We start from the raw sequence: 22,728 nt of genomic DNA on the forward strand, positions 1-22,728 counted from the left end.
ATAAATAAAATTTAATTTGTATCTATTTTACAAAATCCACTGTTAAAGAGATAAAAAGATAAGCCACAGATTAGAATACATTTACCAAGCATGTAAAGATCTCTCAAAACTGAATTATAAGAAAACAGCCAAAGCTGAAGGATTTAATCCAACTCTTCATTAAAGAGTATATGGAAAGGCAACGAAGTACACTAAAAAAAAAAAAAAAAGCACAATATCATTCATCAGGAAAATGCAAATTGAACCACACTGAGATACCAGCCACACCTACCAAAATTGCTCAAATTGGGCTGGGCGTGGTTGCACACACCTGTAATCTCAGTGCTTGGGAGGCTGAAAACAGGAGGATCACTGAGTCTGATTTGTGTGGTGAGACCCTTTAGACCCTGTACTAAATACATAAAAAAAAAACAAAACTAAAATTGTTGAAATGATCCTTTGGTTCATGAGCCTGATGATTGGGTGTTCGCATCTTATAATGCATGAGGTGTGTCTCCCTCAAACCTTGTTATGACGTGGGCGCATTACCCGTCTGACGTGAAAAAAATAAAAAAACTAAAATTAAAAGATAAAATAAAATTGTTGAAATCACAAGGCTGATTATTGCTAGCATTCATAAGGAGACAGGATTCCAGAGAAAGGGGGCTTCCACAAACTGCTGAAGGCAACAAAACGTTCCATTTTGCTGAGCCATTGTGTGGCTTCTGCAGTTGGACCTGACACATCTATCTTAAGATTCATGCACGCCCCTCCTTCTCGACGTTTGTCCAAGAGAAAGAAAATAGCCCATGCAACAGCTTCTGTAGAAATCTTCACAGCAGCCTTATTTGAGGTAGCCCTGACCTGGACATGGCTCAAACATTTATCAAGAGGCACCTGGATAAAGAAATTATGGGCCAGCCACACACGGTGGTGCACACCTGTAATCCTAGCACTCAGAGGCTGAGGCAGGAGGATTGCTGTGAGTTCAAGGCCAGCCTGAACCGCATAATGAAATGCTACCTCAAAAAGAAAATTATGGCCCATTCCTATTTTTTCATTACTATTCAGCAATAAAAGAGAACACACTATTGTTATCATTCACACCTAGATCGTCCCCCCAAAGCCTCATGACTTTAGAGGCAGGTTCTTTAGAAGGTGACTGCATCCTGGGGGTAAGAAGAGGGAGGACCCTGGGGCACAACCTGAAAGAGCATCTCTCCTCCTCTGTGCTTCCCAGCCCACACAAGGGGAGCAGCAGTCCACTACCGCGCCCGTGTCCTGCTGCTTCTGCCTCAGAGCCAGCGACTACGGTCGGAAACCTTGAAAACCCAGGAGCTCAAATAAACCTCTCGCCCCTTAAACTGTAAGTGCTGGATATTTCTTCCCAGCAACGAAACAGTGAGTAAGACAGCTCCTCATATGAGCAACAGCATGGATGAAGCTCAGAACAATCCTCCTGGGTGACAGAAGCTGGCCCAAAACATTTAAAAGGAAAAGAACAAGTATAGGCTGTCGAGTTACATCTTCACCGTACTGGGACTGCACACAGGGATTGCACCCTCAGCTATAGCCCCAACCCTTTTTCCTTTTTATTTTGAAACAAGGTCTAGGGTGCTAAACTGACCAGACTGAGCTCAAATCTGTGATCCTCCTGACTCAGTCTCCCAGGGTGGTGAGTATCTCAGTTACTTTTTTGTTGCTGGGACAAAGTGCCCAACATCCACAAGCAGAGGGTTCATTTGAGGTCACAGCTTGCAGGTTTTAGTGTCTAGCTGGCTGGCTCCGAGGCAGGTTGTCCAGGCAGAGAGGCATCACAGAGGAGAAACCATCCAGGGCAAGGCAGGCAAGAGGCAGTAGGGCTTTCTTTGTCTTTCCCTTTTAATTCCACCCAGGCTACCAGGCCACTGGCTGCTGCCACCCACACCTGGGCTGGGTTTGCCCTCTTCACTAAGTCCCTCATGCACACCCAGAAACGTGCAAAGCCAGTCGTGGACAAATCCAGCACCACACACTTATGATCTGGCCACTCCCAAAAGCACACGAGACGTAAGACACACACTGTGATTGCAGGCCTGCACCCCCAGTTATTCCATCTCTAGGATGGAGCGACGTCTCAGCGGCATAAGCGCCTGCTCAGCAAGTACAAGGTCCTGAGTTCAATCCCTGGCACTACATGCCAAGCAGGCCCTGACCTGGGTGCAATGCGCCAGCCACTGAAATTGGGCCAGCACTGGGGAGGCTGAAATAGGTGGATCATTATGAGTCTGAGCTGCGTAAGGAGACCCTGTATCGAATACATTTTTTTCTTTTTTTAATTTTCTTTTTTTAATTTTTTATTAATTTTAATGAGAAATAGCAATGAGACAGTTTCAAAACAGGTTAGTAGGATAGTTATAGTAACTAATACATTGCATATTGTTGTCTTCATAGTAGTTATTCAAAAAATATAGAATACTTCACAAATTCGTGTGTCATCCTTGCACAGGGGCCGTGCTAATCTTCTCTGTATTGTTCCAATTTTAGTATATGTGCGGCTGAAGCGAGCACCAGATACATTTAAAAGGAGAAGAAAAATACAGAAAACGTTAAGTCTAAAGGGACAGGAAGTGGATCAGTGGTTGTCTGTGTAGATCAGTGGGAAAGGAAAGAAGTGAAAGAAGAAGACTGGGAAGCATGATGAAACTTCTGGGGGTGGTTACACCCACTAGAGCTACCGTTTGTAGCTTAAGCATCCCCCAAAGCCCAAGCGTTAACGGCGTGGTCTCCGGCTCAGAGCCGCTGGGAGGTGGCACCACCTTTAGGAGGTGGAGCACCACTAGCGCGCATCTCCAGGTCTCCCGGGGCGCCTCCTCAGGAGGACCTTGCCCCTTCCTCTTCTTCCTTTTTCTCTTTCTCCTCTCTGGCCAGAAGGTAAGAACACATTTTTACATTAATGCGCACTCCCCACAGGCCCAAAGCAATGAAACAAGTGATTGTTGACTGGAATCTCTGAAATGGTGAAACCCAATCAACCCTTCCTCTTTATAAGCTGGTCTTCTCAAGTATTCGTTGGCCTAATGAACAACTGCCATGACCACCTTGATTATGCTGATGGTACAAATTTAAAAAATCAAAACTTAAAAAGTCATCAATTTTTTTTTTGCAGTCCTAGAGACTGGGTCTCATAAATGCCAACCAAGTGCTTTGCCACTGAGCTACATCCTAGTCCTTCACGAAAAAACCTCTACTGAGATGTAGTTTTACTCCCAGCTATCAGACTGGAAAAACCAAAAGATGTGGTAATATGCCCTCCTAGAGTGAACATGGTGAAATGGGCAATGACATTGTAAATTGGTGGTGACATTTAATTTCTATGAAAATTATTTGGCGATACTTACTCAAATTGCAAATGTGTCCCCTTTATACCCAGAAGTTACATGTTTAGAAATTTGCTTAAAAAGTTAGATTCATTAATACAAAATGACACATAGTAAGTTTATAGATGCAGTCTGGTTTACAGTGACCAACGTCCACTCCTGAGGTCCAAATGGACCTAGGGAGACACGGCGCCGTGCACACCAGCAGACAGAACGGAGGCGTCTGTCTGCTCACACGGAACAGAGTGACAGTGGCAGCCGCGGTGATGCAGACTGTGCAAAAGCTTCCCTTTGAGTCTAAAAAGAAGAAACTGCTAGAAACAGTAACTCCCCGACTTACAAACATTAGGGCTGTAAGCTTTCTCAGGTATACTGTAGAAGACTCACTGTCTTATAAACAATTCTCTCAGACCAAGATGTTTGTGAGTCAGAGTTACTGTAGCCGTTTCCATGCCGCTTGCATAAAACTTACTCTCGGAAAGACAAACTAGCATTCTTAGAAAGTAGCAAGCGGACTGGACATTGTATATCTAACCCTTTATGACTTCGAAATTATCAACCCATAAATGTGTTACTATTCAATAAATAGAGTAAAGGAAGATTACAGAGAGGTGGAGATGATGGAGGTGGACCAAGCTGTGTGCCCAGATGGGGGAGAGCGCTGAGACACACTGCTGAACGCGGGGAAAGCCACAGCTGCGCACCATGGTAGCGGGATCCTGCTTCTGTAAAAAGGAAGGATGACACTGATAAAATATCAGTCGACGTCACTCGAGAAGCTCCGGCACTCTTGGCCATACCTGTAACCGATGGTTACTCTCCGGTAAGGCTTCCTCACGGCACAGCGTGCATTCTAACGCTCGGTCATTTCGTTTTCTGTATGGTGTTTGTACTATGAAGAAATGGCCTTGCGGGCTGCCCTCCCCTGGGAGGGAGTTCATCTTTGACCCCCTGGCCTACAATGATGAATAAAGAGCCTTAAACATCACCACACCTTTGACTGGAAATTCTAAATCTGGAAGTTCATTCAAAGAATCTGATCGGTCATGGACACACCCTTACATCACTAACGCAGAGAAAATGGGAGCCCAGACATTGAACGGCACAGCTTTAGAAGTGTTAGAAACAACGTGTTCCCAAATATAAACTAGGAGAGGCTCAGAGGTCCCGCTGGAACTCACAGGCCAAGCCAGGCTAGAACTCTGGTTATGTCTCTGTGTTGCCAGTGCCACCAAACTTCCTTCTCTACTCTAAACCTTCCAAAGTGACTATAAAAACATTGTACAGTGAGATTAAGGGGGGGGGGGCCCAGGTGAACTGAAACATGTACTTAAACTATACAAAAATATAGGTCCACTATAGTAAAACTAATCATTAATTAACAAATGCTCTTGCTTTCCTAAATTAAGGGAGGCAATCCAGAATCTGCTTGATTGCTCATATATCTCAAGAGGTCAAACAAAAATGAAAACATCCATTTCCACGCTCAATAAATGGCCCCAAATCACATATCAATAAGCATTTACTAAGCACAAATGAACAGAAATTAGCAAGTGTTTAAAAGCAAGGGAAACCCTAGGGCCAGGTAAGAGCCCAGGGCTGAGGCAGGTCTTCTCAGAGAACAAGACCCCTGGCTTGATGGATGGGGGAGGGAGGTACACCAAGGACAGAGAGAGAAAGTCTTTAAAACTCCTGTGGTCAACAGACGGAGGCTGCGTGGATGCACGGATGGATGGATGGATGGATGGATGGATGGATGGATGGATGGATGCACGAATGGATGGATGCACGGATGGATGGATATATAGGTGAGTGAGAGAAGGAAGGATTGAAAATGCATGGAGAGAAGATGGATGAATGGGTGAGTGGAGGATGGGCATAGCAATAAACAGATAAAGCAAGGATTGGTCAAGAGAATATATATGGATGGAGGACACAGGGATGGATGCATGGATCACAGATGGAAGATAATGCATGCACAATGGATACACGACCTTTAAATTACTACCCTTAAATCACTACAGGTAGCCATGCATGGTAACACACACCTGTAATGCCACCATTTGGAAGGCTGAGGCAGGAGGATCATGAGTTCAAGGCCAACCTGCACTCCATACTGAGTTTCAGGATGGCCTGTACCATAAAGCAAGAACCTCTCTCAAAAACAAAAAGTCATTAAAAGGTATCCCTGAGGATAATGGCAGAGAGTACAGTGAGAATGGGTCTCACCTCCTCCTCTCTTCCACCTGCCGTGCCATCCAACAGGACCAGAAGGCAATCCAGACAGGGTGCCATCTCAAGTTGGAAACAGGCGGGGGGCTCCCACACCCCTCGCCAACAGGTGGGCAAGGACTGGCTGGCTGATGAGAGGTAGGTGCACATTTGCTGAGAAGTCCCTCTCTTGTCATAGTTATATCTGACCCACTTGGCAGATTTTTAAAAAGCCTTCAGTAACTGAGTCAGCCGAAGCCTGAGCAGGAAAAAAAAAAAAAATCAAAGGTAATCGTTGCTCTGTGGTTCATCAGGATTCCAAATGTTCCAGCCTCAGGAAACCCCTGGGCCCACTAGATGTTCACACCTCATGACCTAAAGATGAACCACAGGCACACGATCCACCAGCAGAGCTGTCCTTGGGGTCACAGGCACCCCCCCAGGCTGACCCCTAGCCCTCAAATCAGAAGTCCCAGAACAGCCGCAGTGTCTGTCCCTTGCCCTTCCATTGGGCAGTCACCGTCATCACAGAAGAGCCCTCCCAGTCCTCGCCAGGAGGAAGCGCCCAGCTGCTCAGCACAGCTGCGAGGTTAAGCGCCCTTGCTGGGGTCTCCGCATCCCCTGACCGAAAGCTGCCAAGAGCTGCCCAACACAAAAGTCACTGTGAAGCGGGAAGCACGGCAGCCTGCAGCAGGAATGCAGTGGCGCCCGGCTTTGCTGGAGACCTCTTTGGGCGATTCCTACTCCTGGGCACCATCTCCGTGCAGCCACCTCTCAAGGTCACAGGGGCTGATTCCTGACATTCTAAACAGCCTCCCTGCTAGGCCCAGAGGACACTGGAGGAAGACAGTCCCTGGAGAAACCTGCTGGGCTTCCAGAGGCCGCCAACTCCATAACCAAGTTAGCAAGGTGCATCTGCTCAACAAGCACCCAACCCCGAACAGATGTTCTGGTGAGTGCCTGCTGATTGACTGATGGATTATGCAAGGAATTCCTCCTGAAGGCACCTGCCACACCATTTCAAGTTCAGGGTACAGAAAAGAAGGCTTATGACTGCCAACCTGGCGTGAGGAAGAGGGACATAAAAAGTCCTGTTGTCAGGGTCCCCTGGCCATGTGTCACGAGAAGGGACCCTAGGGCACGTCTTACAGGTGCTGCCCATCCATCCACCCGGCAGCGCTGCTGTTCACACTGCCGACACTGGGCTCGCTACCCCTTGCTGCCCAGTGCACTGCAGGAGGCTGAGCATCCGTCTTTTCCTTGCCCCTCTGAGGCATGACCAAATGAATCTGACGAGGATGGCCCCCAAAAGTCCTGCTGAGGGGCCGAGGAGATAGCTCGGCATTCTAAGCAGCTGCCTGGCAGAGCAAGGACCCGGGTTCAATCCCCAGCATGACATGCCATGCCAGCCCTGTGCCGAGCCAGCTGCTGAAACTGAACTTGGTGGCATGTACCTGTAATCGAAGCACTAGGGAGACTGAGACAGTAGGATCCCTATAAGTCTGAGCGGAGTAGCAAGACACTATACCAAATAAATAAATAAAAAGATTTTTTTTTAATTTTTTTTAAAGTCCTGCTGAGCTATGTGGTGTCTGGGGGAACCCTGGACAGTCAGGCCCAGAGACAGCAAAGCCAAGGCCAGGACCTCAGCTTTGGACATTGAGCTTTGTCCAAACGACGCGTCAATGTCCACAGCCCCAGCTACGGAGATCTCACACCATTCTCACAAACTCCAAAACACAAGACTGAACCACAGGTGCAGAGCAAGAAACTGAGGCCAAGAAAAATGAGCTGACACAAATGGCTGGCACCCAGGGGGCCTCACACACACTAAGGAAAAGCCAGGCCTTTCACTGTGAGAACCAAGCCAACCAAGGCCCTCAAACCTATTCGATTTTACTGCTGGGACAGCAGTCCGGAGGGTAGGTGCTCTGTACAACTAGGTCTTGGCCAGGGGAATCAAGTCGAAAGGAATCCAAGACACTAGGGACATAGCAGGCCACCCCACCTGCAGTTGGGATCAGCCTGGGTCCAGATTCTGGACCCTGCACCACAAGGGGCCTCCAGAGGGGAGTGGTAGACACCCGAGTCTCACAGGACTCAGGAGACACTCTCTCCACCGGCACACACTGTGCCTCTCACAACCAAGGTGGTGGTGCTCCAGCAAAGGCCTGGGGTCCCATGCCCACAGCCCTAGCTTCTCCTGTCCGAGTAGCCAAGCTTTGTGGGTAGCACCTGGGGCGCAGGAGGTGAGCAGATGGGAAGGTCAGTGGAGACAGTGCTGAGCACCCGCACTGAGCCAAATTTTCACTGACCAGTACAAGTGGCTCTGCTCACCCTCAGGCAGGACTCTTGCAACTACAGCCTGGTACCATCCCTGTGAGGTTCACTCAGGCATCGTCCCTGCCAGTCTGTGTCCTCCCTACCCTTCTCGAGAACCAAAAAAGATGCCCATGGTTAGGTCCTTCAAGTGTAGTTCAAGCAAAGCCAATTCATCCTGTTAAACACCAAGTGGTCCCACAGGCAGTCCAACTTCCAGGCATTTCAGATATGAAGTAAGAATATAGCTGTCATGAGGTAGATTCAGGAAGACAGGAGCCACATCCCAGGGACCTCCTGGATGGAGTCTGAGCTGTGTAGCACATTCACCAAGCTACTGCTTTAACACACTCTATCCTTTCTCCTGGGGGCTGGCAAAAGCCAGAGTCACCTTACAGTCTCAGCCACTGTCCCATGCTAGAGGGATTCTACCCTGAACTCGACTCCTCTGTGCTACTTTGGAGCAAAAGCAACCAGATTCTCAGTTGACTTGCCTGCCTCAGCCTGCGGCCGAGCAGCAGATGTCAGCACAGCTGCCTAGTATGATCCTTAGCAACTCTTCAGTCTGCTGACAATCAGTACTGAACTGACCCAGAGCTGGAGACCTTTAATCCCATCACCCTATCTGGGCAAAATGCAAGCCCCCGACTCAACTGCGAGGCAATGCTCACTCAGCAGGCTCCCCTGCAGCCTGAGAGTCTGCATATTTAAGGAGCTTTATAGCTGAATCTCATCTCAGAGCCCCCCCCCAACCCCACTTAGAAACAGCCTTTGAGGCCTTAGCCTCAAATCTGCCTCCATTCCCTCAGTTCTAGTTCTAACTTTCCTCTCTTCTACTACTTTTTTTCTTCCTATCAGTACATCTTGAGAAAAAAAAATCTAGCTCATAAAGAACTGGTGGTTAAAGTTTTGCTGATAAAAATGTGTATCACATATATATACCTATCGCACATCCTTCATTCGCATTTAACGGGGAAAAGTGATCTAACATATCACACTGCGTGTGTAACATACTACATTCTGTACATGATGTACTCCATCTTCTCTAGACAACTGCATCTGAATCACAACTCAAACCCTCTCATCCCATTCCTGCTCTTGGCCCCCATGTCTGAAAAAAATCCAGGCTCCTAACTCTGATTTCCTCTTCCACGACATAAGGCAACTAACGTATACCCACTCTCGGTCCACAAACATCAGACACATCCTCTTACCTTGATCTCCGCAGACTTTGAGGGCCAGCCCTAACTATCCTGTCACTGCCTGGACACACACAATGTATCACGACAGCACACCCCTCCGCTGTCTCTGGCAGTGTCTGAGTGATGCGCCTTCAACCTGTCATCTCACCACCCTGACCTCGATTTTTTGTGAAGTCAAAGACTGCCCTGATCTTTAGAGATCCGAGATGTATTTATGTGTTGGCCCTTCCTTCACTATCTTCAGCTTTCAGGAAAGGTGGAAAGGCCACCACAGGCCCAGTGCTTCACCTGCTTTTGCAATGGCCCCAAGCACAGCCCCACCCTTGTCCACATTCACCCTGTGGCCAATTCCTAGAGGTGATCAGAATACTGAGGCTGGCTACGAAGAGTGACCAAAGGAAAAGGCGGGAGCACACTCCTTCCCTAAGGCTCGGTCCTCCCAACCAGCCCACCCCGGAAGGAGGATGCACGGGGGTGCCCAGATTCCTAAAATGGAAGGACTTGTGAGACCTCATTCTCCAAGCCTGTCCTTGCATGGGCGCCACTTGCACAGGGTCAGCCAGTGTTGAGTGCCTGGGCCTCATCTTTCCTGGGGGTAATCACAGCAGGGTTCTGGCTCATGGACTGTCCAGGTACATCTGTCCTTCTCTCTTCTTCAACTTTGTCCAGAGGAAAACAGCTGGAAAGGATGTTGTAGACGTGCAAGTCTTCCTCCCAGACACCTGGATGGTCCTGGTGCCCCACTTCCTCCAGCACCACTGCCAACTTCAAGGACACGCACTTAACAAAGGGTTTTAAGATTGCTTTACTCTTCTGCCACAGCAACTATGGAAGAAGAGTAGCCACGGCCCTCCACTATCCCATGGCCGTGGGCCTCAACAAGGGCCACAGGGTGACTAAGAATGTGAGCAAACTGAGGCACAGCCACCGCCACAGGGGTCTCACCAAACACACCAAGTTCATGCGGGACATGATCCGGGAGGCGTGCGGCTTCGCCCCCTGTGAGTGGCACACCATGGAGTGGCTCAAAGTCTTCAAGGACAAGTGAGCCCTCAAGTTCATCAAGAAAGGGTGGGGATGCACATCGGTGCCAAGAGGAAGAATGAGGAGCTGAGCAACATGCTGGCCGCCATGAGGAAGACAGCTGCCAAGAAGGACTGAGTCCCTCTGGAATAAAGCTTTGCAGAAAATTAAAAAACGAAAACAAAGATTGCTTTACTTAGCAAACAGGAGTGGGGGGTCACGAACCCCCTACACCTTCCTCTTCCACCTGGACACACTAGTCCTTCAAGAATAGTTCAAAGGAGAAGCCCTTCTCTAGGTTCCACAGCAGGGTGGGATGCACCCCACAGGACGCAGCCCCTGGCAGGCAAGCTGGAATCTGGACATTGACTTCTGTGTCCTCCCCAAGATCAAACTGGTAAGTCTCTTATCCTAGCTCCTAAGCCACTGCTTGGTGAACTACAGACTCCCAAAGCCAAGAAACAACAAATTAAGTACTATTTTCTGCCCACAGAGGTTTGCCTATCCTGCAGATACCTGCATACTAATCCCCCACCGCAGGTTTAAAAATCTGGACTTTTTTTTTTTAACTCCCAACATAACAAATGAGCTTAAATATTAGAAGATGAAATTATTAAGTAAATCATCTCACCAAAGATTCTATTTGCATAATATTAATTCATGATGGCAGCTAAAACAAATTCATCACATTCTGTATATTAGAAGCTGATTTATGTAGGAATTGAAAAAAATCATGAGCTCAAAATTATGGTGACATGCTGTACGTGCTCAACGGAAAAAGGATTTTCTTCCATCTTCCTTTTTTTATTTTTCTTGCTTTTTTTTTTTTTAATCATCCTAACAGTTGAATTATGGTGAGAAGGAAAAGGATTTGAGGAGAGGAAGGACTGGCATTTCAGAAATGAATGATGCTGCTGGCTCACGTGTGTGGCAGGCTCTCAGCCGGGTACACACACTCTCCAGTTATTAATGTCAAGTATGCCAAAGATACGCTGGAAAATCATTACCATTCATCGCCACTAACCGCCATTAAATTTCAATCAATTCAACTTAGCACAAGTGTACTTGAGCGGCCCTTACAGTTCCTTATAAATGTGGCTCCAAAGTCGGGCTGACGTATTGTATTGTCCACAGCACAAAGAAGCACGCTAAGCAGAGTCTCAAAGAAAACTATCTCGGACCCGCGACGATATTCTTTTAAGCATTCCTCCCTAAGCACGCAAAGATCATTTGCTGAGCCCTAGGCGGTCACAAATCCCGACAGATCAAGACGGCTGGAGGGGAGAACCACCCTTCCCCCACACACACACTGCCTTTGGGGTGGGGACAGAAGGCCCTCCCGGCTACAGTTCGCAGATACCTCACAGAGAAAGTTCCAGTTGCCCCCAAAAGTTTGGTAACTTGGGACCTCCGTATCTCTTTGTTGAACCGCTCCCACTGCTTGGCTCCCAGTGCTTCGCAAACCCATGGGAACCCTGATCCGGGCAGCGGGCAGCGGGAGGAAAGCAGGAAAGTGAGCTAGTGGGGCGCAGAAAAGGGGGGGCCACCGCTCCGGGCACCTCTCGGAACCGCACCTCTCTAGGTGGAGCGGGCTCCAGGAGACCGGCCGGGTCCAGGGGGATCTAGCGCCGCTGGCCTTCTTCCCGACTCGCCACGAGCGGGGTCCGGCCTCCTGCCACCCGCCGTGACAATGTGGCCATTGTTCGGGGCCACAAACCAGGCAGGCGCGCAGGTGGGAGGGACGCGGCCGGCGGCCCGCGGCCCGCGGGAGCTCTGGGCTTGGATTGTCCGCCTTGCGCGCCGCTCGCACACGCGGCCTCCCGGGCTAGCCCTGGGCAGGACACGCAAGCGACACGGAAGAAAAGGGTGACAAAGGACAGGCAAGAGTTGACCGGGGGCGGGGGGAGGAGGGGGTTGGAGGAGCAGAAAGAAAAGAGTAGAGGAAAGAAAAAAGGGCAGAGAGGAAGAGGAAATATGAGGGAGAAGGCAACGAAAAAAGAGACCTGGGGAGGGGAGGATGTGGGGAGTGGTGACGGAGAAAGGAGAAAGAAAAGGAAGATGGCAGAGTGTGTGAGACAGGCTAGAGCAGGGCAGCCCCAGCTGTGCAAGAAGCCAGGAAAGAGCAAGAGTTCACCAGTCTCTTGGAGGGAACCAGCCCCAGCCCAGCGAGTCAGCAGGAGTAATCAGCTAGGGGCTTTGCTTAATTACAGGCTCCAGAGCTGGGTCTGGAGGAGGAGATACTTAGCAGTGTCCCCGGCCAGGCTGGGCACTGGAACGTCCGCAAGCCTGAGAGATCCGAACACCCCACCTCCACCCACTCCCAAGCCAGGAGCCTGCAAGGTGGAGGGCAGGCTAGGGCTGCAGCAAGGCCAGCCAGACTTGGGACATTCACTTGGGACAGGAGTCCCTGGGCTGGTCAGCCAGGTGGCCACAGGCCTGGGGAGGCCCTGCCTGGGCTGCAAAGGGGCCACCTTGGCTCCTCTATGCGCACTGGAGGCCTGGGGCCCTGGCCACCCGAAGGGGGGAAATCAGTCCCAATCCTGTGCTAATGAATAAAAAAAGCCCCCTTTACTTCACTGCTGTTTTTGGTTCACTAAATTTTCCACAGATTTGCAGAAAAGAAAACATAATCAATAAACCCTGACAAAAGTGAACATGTGAAAAAAGCCAGAGAATGGAACAGCGAGATAAAAGTGATATCCGATCAGATTTCCGAGGCAGGGGACAGGCTCCGGCTGGCTGCTGAAGAATCTCAATGGGCCATCACCCCTCTACCGCGGGCCTACCATTTGCTGCAACTCCTCATTCAAGACAATAGGAAAAGCACTAAAACTGTTTTTTCTTATGCTAATGGATGAAACCCAGTACTCAGTTAAAACACACTTCCCAGGGACCTGCTTTTTTTAAAAAAACAACACACATGTGCACACACACAAAACCACATTAACTTGTTCCACATAAACTCCAGCTCAAAGAGACAGTTTAATACATACTCTATAGTCACATGTTAACTGAGTATGTGTGTATGTATGTTTTTAAGAAACCAAAAACAAAACCTATACCAGAATATTAGGGACTCTTTTACTGACGAATTAAGGGAAACAAGTCACAAAACATGCAAAAAGCATGCTATCTTCAGCATGTGTTTTCCCAGTTTTTAAAATGTAGTTGTGTAGATTAAGGGTGTTTTGTACCTCTCAAAAATCTAAAAACAATGAGCAATGATTTGCTTTTGAAAATCTTAAAATATGACAAAGCAAATCCTCAGATTAACTTTGGATAAATGATTATTACTGAAACTGGTGTTACGTGTTTCTCTGAAAACCACAAATGCATCGAAGGTGTTACTCTACCAAAGGGCACGAGCAAGTCACTGTCCGTGACCCTTTTCCCAGTCTGCTTTTAAACAAGGGAGCAGTTTGTCTGAGTTCTTTGGAAGTGAGAGTGCCTCACATACTAAAATTGCTGGGCATTCTGGTTGTCCGTACAATCACCTTTTCTGCCTCTCCAAATTTTCTGGAATCTGAGAACACTGTTTCTCTCTTTGGCATTCTTTACATGTTTCATTTGTCCCTGCCGCTGACACTTACTGAAAAGAAGAAAGGAGGCAACTGCTTCCCCAGGGTTTCTTTTCAAAGGGCCCTGGTCCAGCGGGCACAGCTGCAGCTGTCCACAGCAAGGTCCACCTGGCCTGGGTTCCCTTGTCCCTCAAGCACCAGGAAATGGGCTCTGACACAGGTAGATGCCCCCTCCCCCCAGCCCAAAGTAGCTAGGCGGTTCATTCCACCTCCCCCAGAGGCCAGGCACAAGAAAGGAAGCTGGCTGAACACACATTCCTGGACCAGCCAGCTGCCGGCCCACAGACACACAAGGATGCAGAACTCTGGTTTTGAGTTTTAACAAGCCAGCTGGGTGTGAGGGGGTCACACGGGCTTTCATAGTGCGCACGACAACCTCCTGGTCTCATTTAAAGGGAATTGCTGGCATCTGTGCACTGAAGTTTTCCCCTGGGGTGGCCAAACGGGGCCCTGATGCACGAAGGGTGTTTATAGGCAAATATCCAATTTTCTCTGTCCGCCTGCTGAATCCCCCTGTTGCTAATCCAGCCCCAGGGGCTGCACTGTGTACAGGGCACTTGTGGGAGTACAAAAAGCGTGAAGTATTTGTGTATTTTTCAGTCTGCAGTGCAAACAAGCGAGCTCTAGTACACAGCCCTGGAGACCCCCGCAGCCAGGCAATGAGCTGCTGACTGGCAGCCTGCGGCCCCCTCTTTTGACCAGGCAACTCGGAGGATTTCCTCTCTGTTCAGTGTCCTCCGGAGTGGGCTGGAAGATCCAGAGAGAGTGAAGAGGGCTCAACTTGAAAGTGGGCTGAGTCAAGAGCTTCTCCAAGGCCTCGAATGACTGGGGCCACTGGAGTTTGGGAGGTCCCAACTCCAGGAGTCTGAAGACTGGGCAAATGTGGGCCACATCATCTCCCACAGAGGACAAAAACAACCCTCACAACCCAGCCACCATGGTCTGGCTCAGAAGTGGTTTTCTCCCTCTTCCTTGGTCTCACCAGCTGACTTTGCAAACAAACCTCTTTGAGCACTCTGTCAGGTGCAGGGCTGATTCACTGAGGGCTACCACTAGGGCAGGTGGGCTCTTCTAAACGCCCCCTTGTTCCCAGCATTACTTTAAATCCCACTAGAATCAGAAACAACCTAAGAAATTGGCACAGTTGTCAAAGCAAAGAAGAAACACAAAACCACTCTAAATCTTACAAAATATAATTAAAACCCATTGAACAAGTGACAACTTTCCATACAGCTGGCTTTGAGGAGAATGCGTGCGCTGAAGTCTCCACAACTCCCAGAGCCCTCAAGAGAACAAGCAAAACTAGGAAAGTGAAAGCAAGAAAGATGAAGAGCCCCACAAGCAGGGGCCCGGGCTTTGCGGAGCATCTCTAGGGCCCAGACTCCACATTGTGAAATTACTGCCCCTCGGACAGACCAGAAGGGAGAAGAAAGCTAAATCCCATCAAAACTCAAACTAATCAGGCATGGCCAGGAGCTCTTTCCCTCTCTTGGAGGATCAGCCCAGGCAGGTACACAGTAAATTTTCCCTAGAGCAACAGTGAAGCTGCACCCAGGCCCGGAAGGCCTGCCCCAGACGCACAGAAGCCGGAGCGAAGGAAACTCCCAACCAAGGTAAGGAAATGGGCGGGCAGGGGGCTCGTAGGAGAGGTGGCTAGAACAAACAGCTCTCATCAGGGAGACTCTGACAAGCCCGCCTATTCCGCCGCTATCCCCCGCTGTATATTTTGGATTTCACAGTTTATTTACTTCACTTTTTGGCACCGCGCCCCCCTGAGCATGCCAATACAATATTTGTTTAAACACTATTTTATGCCGCTTGCGAGGGAAACGTTTACTTTCAAATTCTCCAACATCCCCCAGAGCCTCGACTGCAAACAGCATATGAGCATTTTACAACTGCTCCCTTTATCTGAAGCTGTTGTGATTAAACCTTCACACGCCCCGCAAGGGCGGCAAATCAGGGGCCCAGGGCAGCGACGCGGCCACGGCACTGCAAAACTCGCGCCACAGGCCGGGCTCCCGCGGGGTTACACTGGCTCGGGGTCAGAGAAGCACGGAAAACACCCGCAAGGCGCAGGACCTGACTCTAGGAGAGGCCTGCTTTCCCCGCTGGGTTCCACTCCCACAAACACAAAGCAGTTACAACAAAAAAGGGGGCGGTGGGGAGAAGCACCCGGTGGGGACGGAGGTACAACAGAACCCCGTGCATCTTAGCGCTCCATCGTGCGCCTTAGAGCGCCCAGTCACTCGGGGAGCGGTGCGCGAGTTCTATCCCTAGCTCTTCCAGCTATAAAAATCGGGTTTCCTAGGAACTGACAGCAATTACAGCCGGGCTGAAAAGGCGCCGAGTTGGGTGGACTTCCAGCTCTCCGGAGCGGCGGGCGCGCTCACACTCACACACGCACGCACGCACGCACCCACACGCTCCCTTCCCCCACCCCAACCTATGCCCCCCAGTCCGCCCCCGTCCGGGGAAAACGTTCCCCTCTCTAAACCCTTAATAGGATTGGCGCCCAACTCTCTCCGCGCCTCTCCCCATCCATCACACACAGATCAAGTTGCAGTAGTGGATTTTTCAAATTCCTTAGCAAATATACTTGTTGAGAGATTGTCCCTGGGGGGCTGGGAGGGAAACGATGAGTGGGGGGCGGGGATGAAAATGAGGGGTGGGGGAACCCGTACACTGGCGAAGATTACGCGCGGATCTCCTCGGGAAGTCAATCGGATCTTGGGGACCGAATGCAGGAAAGGAGGTGGAAAAAGGCCAAAAACGAAGCCAGGGAAAAGAGCCCTGCCGAGGGGGAGGGGGCGGCAGGGCCCGGCGAGGGGGAGAAAGGAGCGAGGAAGAAAGAAAGGCAGGACTCAGGAGCGCGCAGCGCGAAGAAGTGAGTCAGAAGTTCACAAGCGGCCGGCTGCAGCCCCTCCGCACGCAGCGCACTCCCGCAGACGTTCCAGCTGCCTCGCTGAGGGAGCTTCAGAGCATCCCAGTGATTCCACCCAAAACCACCCCCTGCGCAAATTCACCTCCCCTCCCCCTTCCCCAGAGCGGTGAGACTTGGCCGCCCAGCAGTGCACCCCAAGAGAAACGCTCTTCCCTCAGGTGGAGCCAGAGACGCAGTCGATCCCCAGCCACGAGTTCCCACCTCCAAGATCCCTCTTAGATCCTCTGCCTTATGGGCCAGAACCAGAAATGGAGTCGCCCCAATGGCCTCTAGTCCCCTGAACCAGGGTCACGATCCCGCGCCCCAGCGCTGATACCCGGCCGAAGGATCCTCTAGAGACGGCGCAGCATCCCAGCGGGCCAGGATTCGGCCAAGTCAGAAGGCGCTTCACAGGAGCAAGCAAGCAAAAGAAGGCCAATGCAACTTTACCGAGGAGACAAAAGTTTGCCTCTAGCACGCAGGTGGCCTCTCGGGCGCCGGGCAGTGGTTGGAGGCCCCCATTCCAACTTGGCTGGCGCAGCGACCTGCCGCGGGCAGCGGTGCGCCGGGCGCAGGCTGGCCCGGGTGGGGCGGGCAGGCAGGGGAAGGGAACCACGCGGCGGGGGCCGGACAGCCCCTACCGCCGGCGAGCGGGCAGCTCCCGGAGGCTCCGGCGTGCCGCGCGGCCCGCGCTCCTTCCCCCGGCTCCTCCCGCGTCTCCCAGCCTTCCTACGCGTCCGCTGCCGCCGCCTCCCGCTCCTCCTCGAAGTCTCATTGATGGGAGTTTGAAAAAAAGTCCGCGGAGCCGTGCTGCCTCGGCTGGCGAGCGCCGGCACTCCTGCAAGCCATCAGCGCCGGCGGACTGCGCAGCGCCCCCGCGCGCTCGGTTTTGGCACACTCGGGCGCCACGCACCCGCCCTCGCCGCGCGCACCCTGTCTGGGGAGGTTGGGGAGGACAAGGACGCCACGGGAAGGGGAGGGGTGAAGCGGGCGGTGGGGGACTATCCTCCTCCCCTACGGGAAAGTTCGAGCAGGGAACAGAACTCGCCAGTCTGCAACACTTTTTTCAAGGCGCCGGGCCCGGGGGGCTGGGGGTGTCGCTAACTCAAGTCAGATGAGTTCCGCTGCTCCAGCACTCGGACTGCTCTGTTTTCAATCTCTGAAATCCCCCCGCCCTCCCTATTTCTTCGCTCCGCCTGGAGTTGCCCGGGTCGCTGTTCTCTGGGCGCCCGCTTCTCCAGGCGCCGGGGCGGAAGCCGAGATAGTGAAGGAAGAGAGGCGGAGACAGGGTCCATGCGGACCCTCTTCCTGCTGGCGGCGAACGCAGGTGCTGGGGGTCCTGCTGCGCCCCGGTCCGCGGCTCGCGCAAGTTGCCTTTGGTGCGCTTGTTGGCGAGAAAGGAGGCAGCCTTTTGGGTGCGTATATTTTCTAGGGAGGGCTTTTGTTTTGTTTTGCTGGAGATTCCACTGCAGCGGCTGCAGCCAGATGGAAGTAATCAGAACCCAACAACAGGGAGAGGCAAGCAGAAACCTCGCTCAATTTTTGGGCCAAACTGCTGAGCAAACTGGAAGAGTCCTGGGACCTCCTGCCACTAGGCAGCCCGGAACTGGCCCGCCAGATTTAGATAAGCAGGAGGGCGCCTGGCTGGAGTGCCCCCCAAGGCTCCAGATCCACCCCCCAGAGTGCCTCATAGGGAATTTTTTTAATATTTGTATTTAATGTTTGTAGGACTTTAAGCCGGATGACATTGTTCTGAAGCCGGGTCCCCCTGTACAGCCAGAAGACTGGGGGTTAAGGAAATGAGGGGAGTCCAGGGCCACCACCCCATTCCGCTTCCACCCTCCCTGTGTAGCTGTGACCTTCACGGGCCCATTTTCCGGTTTTGTCCGTAACTCCTTGAAACACACGGTATACCCCTGAGTTACACTCCCAGCCACACTCCGACCCCACACCCTTGTTTTTCTGAGTTGGGAGTTGAACCAAAGGCCTCCTGCATGTAGGTAAGTGCTCCACTTCAGAGCTACCTCCCCAGCTTTATTTTTTACTTTTTAACCAAAGAAAAAAGCATTCTGACTCTGTCCCCCATTCTTTATTACCTTTCCGCCCTTCCCCCAGCATCCATTTATATGAAAGGAGCAACAATTTCTTCTTGACCCAGAGGAGGAAAAAAGGCAGAAAAATATTATAACAAGTTGATGCTAATTTTGTTTGCCTCAAGTAAGCTCTCCAGATGGAGAAAAAAAAAATTCCAAACTGGCAGTGTTTTAAAAAAGCAAAACTTGCAGAAGCCAATGCATTAAGGAGAAGTCTGAAAGGGACTTTTTCTTTAAATATGATGGGATTCACCATTCCTCTATGCTATTTGTTTAAATTCCTGCTGAGCTTTCAGAACACAGACTGGAAGGAGACAGAAAAAGTAAACCCGCCCTCTCTCCTTGGCCATATTTTAATAACCCTATTCATATCTACCCCATGAAACGCAGGAATCATTTCTTGTTGCTGAAATATTAACCGCGTCAGCTGATTACTTCATTACAACCTTGTCTCTGTTGGTTTCCTTGTGCTGTAAAGTTTGTGAATAAATTTAAGCAAATCAACATTTGGGGATTTTTTTTCCTCCTTTTTCTGTTGTTTTTTTTTTTTTTCCTCAGGCCAAATCAACTCCTGCTGGAATCCAGACACTCACAGAACCTTTCCTGGCTTATTTTGGCAAGAAGATGACTGCAGAGAAGAAGATGGAATGTTTTCAGTTTAGAAGAGTTCTGTGAACACCCTGCCTTACTCTGTAGATGGCCAGAACCTTGGGCACCGAAAGCAAGAGGAAGTTTGGAGTGGAGGTGTACAGGACTGGCAGAGGAAGCCTTTGATGGCACTGGACACCAGGTCTGGGACTTGATGCAGGCCCTTGGGCAAGTCCAAGTTCATTCAGTCAGCATCTTTTTGTGTACCAACATTGCACTAAGTGGCAAGGTGGTTCCGTGGGTCACACCCACAAGAGCCTTCCTGCGTGGATCCTGCCTCATTCATAACACAAACATACTCACAAACTGGATAAAAAAAAGACAAGCGGGGCTGGGGAGATAGCTCAGTAGGATAAGCGCTTGCCCGGCAAGCGCAAGGGCCTGAGTTCAATCCCTGGTTCCTCAAATAAAATAAAAGACAAAGGACTCTGAAAATCCAGTGAGAAGTCTGAGCATAGGATTTCCAGAAACAGAAAAGAAGGAAGGGGGCCGGGGTCTGAGTTCAATCCCCAGTTCCACCAAAAAAGAAAGAAAGAGAAGAAGGAAAGGTAGCTGAGAGGAGGAAGTGTCTGCTCTGGCTCTGCCTTTCCTCTTTTAATAAATGGGTTTGAATGACAAGACAGGGGCCGCGGAGATGGCTCAGTAAAGCACAAGGGCCTGAGTTCAATCCCCAGTTTCAAAAAAAAAAAAAAAGAATGAATGATAAGACAATTCAGTCCCAAAGAGAAGCTACTTTTCCATTGTCTAGGTGAGCTAGTTATAGTCACACTGCTTAGTAACAGGGAAACATGCTGCGAAATTCGATTGGCATTAGGCAGTAGCATCATCATGTGATCATTGTAGAGTATAGGTAAGCAAACCTAGTTGTTCCAGGTTAATCATTTGACATGACTTGTTGGTACAATCAAGGGATGCAACGAACGTGAGACACCTGTGGCTGCTGCTGGAATAGGACTATATTTTACAGTAAATATTTTTATAAGTAGGAGAAATTCTACAATCTAGACCAGTAGTGGCAAATCTATGGCATTCATGCCACAACCAGCTGTTATCATTGAGAGCTCTAAAACGTATGCCATGACTGCTCTAGACTAACAGTAAAAGCATAGTACAGTAATAAATAAGCCAGTAACAGTCATTTATTATCACAAATCATGTATTATATGTAATAGGATTGCTATACTTTTATATGACTGGTAATATATAGGCTTGTTTTCAACAAAAGCACCACACACATGTGAGTAATGTGTGTGGTGAGACATTTCCATAGCTACATACAACATCATTAGGAATAGGAATTTTCTTGTTCTGTTGTAATTTTATAGGACCACCATTAGTGGTCCTATAAAATTGACCAAAATGTCATGCAGTACCTAGCTGTGCTAGAAAACAAATCATCCCCAAACTCAGTAGGATAAAATAACCATTTATTATGCTCATGGATTCTGAGGGTTAGGAAAATCCAAGACAAGACATAGCAGGGATCGTTTGTCTCTGCTGCACTGTACCCAGGCCTCCATCGTTGGCTGGCTCCAGAGCAGAGGAGCATGGCATAGGAGAAGCAGTCCATGGAGTGGCAGACAGGAAGCAGCAGCAGCAAGCCTGCCTTTCCTTTTTATCCCATCCAGGCTGCAAGCATTTGGGGCAGTGCCACCAACACCTAAGGTGGAGCTTCTGTTTTGGGTAAATCCAGTCAGCCACATCTGGAGCTGTGCTAATTCCAGCTGGTGGACTAATTTATAACTACACACCCTCAATCCCAGTATCACATCCTCAATCCACATTCACACACCTTAGACCCAGCCGCCTCTAAAAAGCCTCTCCTGTAACTGCGTACGGCTTTGGGGGGACAGCTAGACACAAACTGTGATAGGCATTAATCACTTTCCCTTTTTTTTTTTTTTCAGAACCGGGGATTGAACTCAGGCCCTTGAACTTGTCAGGAAGCGCTTATTCCACTGAGCCATCTCCCGGGCCCCTCCCTTTCCTTTTTAACTTTATATTTTTATTAATATATATTTGTCAAAAAATTGATCACATTCATTATAGGGAATTTGTACCTTTCATTAAATACCTTTCTTCTTGTTTTTCCCCATTCTCATTTGCATCCTCTCCCTTCAACCCTTCCTGCTCTCCCCATTTACAAAAGCTTTGTTGTTATTTTATGTCTATTTTTTATGGTGCCAGGGATCAAACTCGAAACCTTGTACTTTCCAGGCAGGCACTTAGGCCACTGAGGTATTTCCCCAGCCTTTGTTGCCATTTCATCCCTTCTTTTTTCTCTTTTTTCCCTTCCTTCTTCTTCCCCTCCCTCATACCCTGTTCCCCTTCCCATATGAACATATTCTTCTCAATATTTATCATCCAGGCCTGGGGAGATGGCTCAGTGGAATAAACACTTCCCTGGCAAGTGCAAGGGCCTGAGTTCAATCCCCAGTTCTGAAAAAAAAAAAATTTATCATCCATTGTACTGTTAATTTAAACTTTAGCTTCCTCATACAAGAGAGAGAAACAATGCAATATTTAAATTTGTGCACCTTATTTATTTCATTCACGATTATGGTCTTGAGTTGCATTCATTTTCCTGCAAATACTCAAGCATGCTGCTCTGTATTGGCAGAGTAGCACTCCATTGTGTATACACACTACATTTTCTCCATTCATCTGTTGATGGGCATATGGTGTGTTTCAAGGACTACAAATTGTGCGGCTATAAATATGGCTATGCATATAGCCCTGTGATACGGTGTTTTTAAGTCTGTCAGGAAGATACTTAGGAGGGAAGACGACAGCTAGATTAAATGTAACCTCTAGTTTTACAGTTCTGACTTCTGAGGAATCTCTGTACTGATTTCCATAGTGGTTGTACCAGTTTACACTCCTACCAGTAGAGAAGGGTTCCTTTATCCACACTTGTTAATTGGTGATTTCTTGATGACAGCCATTCTTTCTGGAGTGAGATGGAATCTCAGTGTTATTTCAATTTGCATTTTTTGAATGAGGAGTAACATAAAGCATTTTTTAATATATTTATTTGCTGTTTGTTTTCCTTCATCTGAGTAATGTCTGTTCATTTTAGAGCCCCATCTTTGGATTGGGTCTTTTAATTTAGGGAGTTTGTTTTTTGGGTTCTTTATATATTCTAGATGTTAGTCATTTTTCTGAGGAGTGACTGGTAAAATATTTTTCCTAGTCTGGGCAAGGTGGCACGCACCTGTAGTCCCAGCACTCAGGAGGCCGAGCCAGGAGAATTCTCCCTACACTGAGGCCAGCCTGGGCTATGTAGTGTGTTTAAGGCCAATCTGAATTGCATAACGAGACCGTGCCTCAAAGAGCAATTTTTTTCCCATGTTGTGGTTTGTTTCCTCGGTCTGTTGGTAGTTTTCTTTTCTG

General features: G+C 49.3%; 1 protein-coding gene and 2 non-coding genes across 4 annotated transcripts in view; 1 reads left to right on the plus strand and 2 right to left on the minus strand.

The window, feature by feature from the left end:
* The window catches only part of Gli2 (GLI family zinc finger 2), a 234,252-nt gene extending 217,023 nt beyond the window's left edge, over window positions 1–17,229 (minus strand). For both annotated transcript variants that reach the window (XM_023709743.1, XM_023709742.1), the window contains exon 1: window positions 17,045–17,229. The gene's annotated coding sequence lies outside the window, so the exon portion shown is untranslated. The remainder of the gene's footprint in view (window positions 1–17,044) is intronic.
* On the plus strand, window positions 434–538 carry LOC111815335. Its single transcript, XR_002820040.1, has one exon. It is a non-coding gene; the product is annotated as a small nucleolar RNA U13 (small nucleolar RNA).
* LOC111815323 lies at window positions 2,423–2,529 on the minus strand. The gene has a single exon (XR_002820029.1). It is a non-coding gene; the product is annotated as a U6 spliceosomal RNA (small nuclear RNA).
* Window positions 17,230–22,728: the final 5,499 nt, after the last annotated feature.

Source organism: Octodon degus, unplaced genomic scaffold, assembly GCF_000260255.1.
Source record: "Octodon degus isolate 3935 unplaced genomic scaffold, OctDeg1.0 scaffold00014, whole genome shotgun sequence".
NCBI classification, from domain to species: Eukaryota; Metazoa; Chordata; class Mammalia; order Rodentia; family Octodontidae; genus Octodon; species Octodon degus.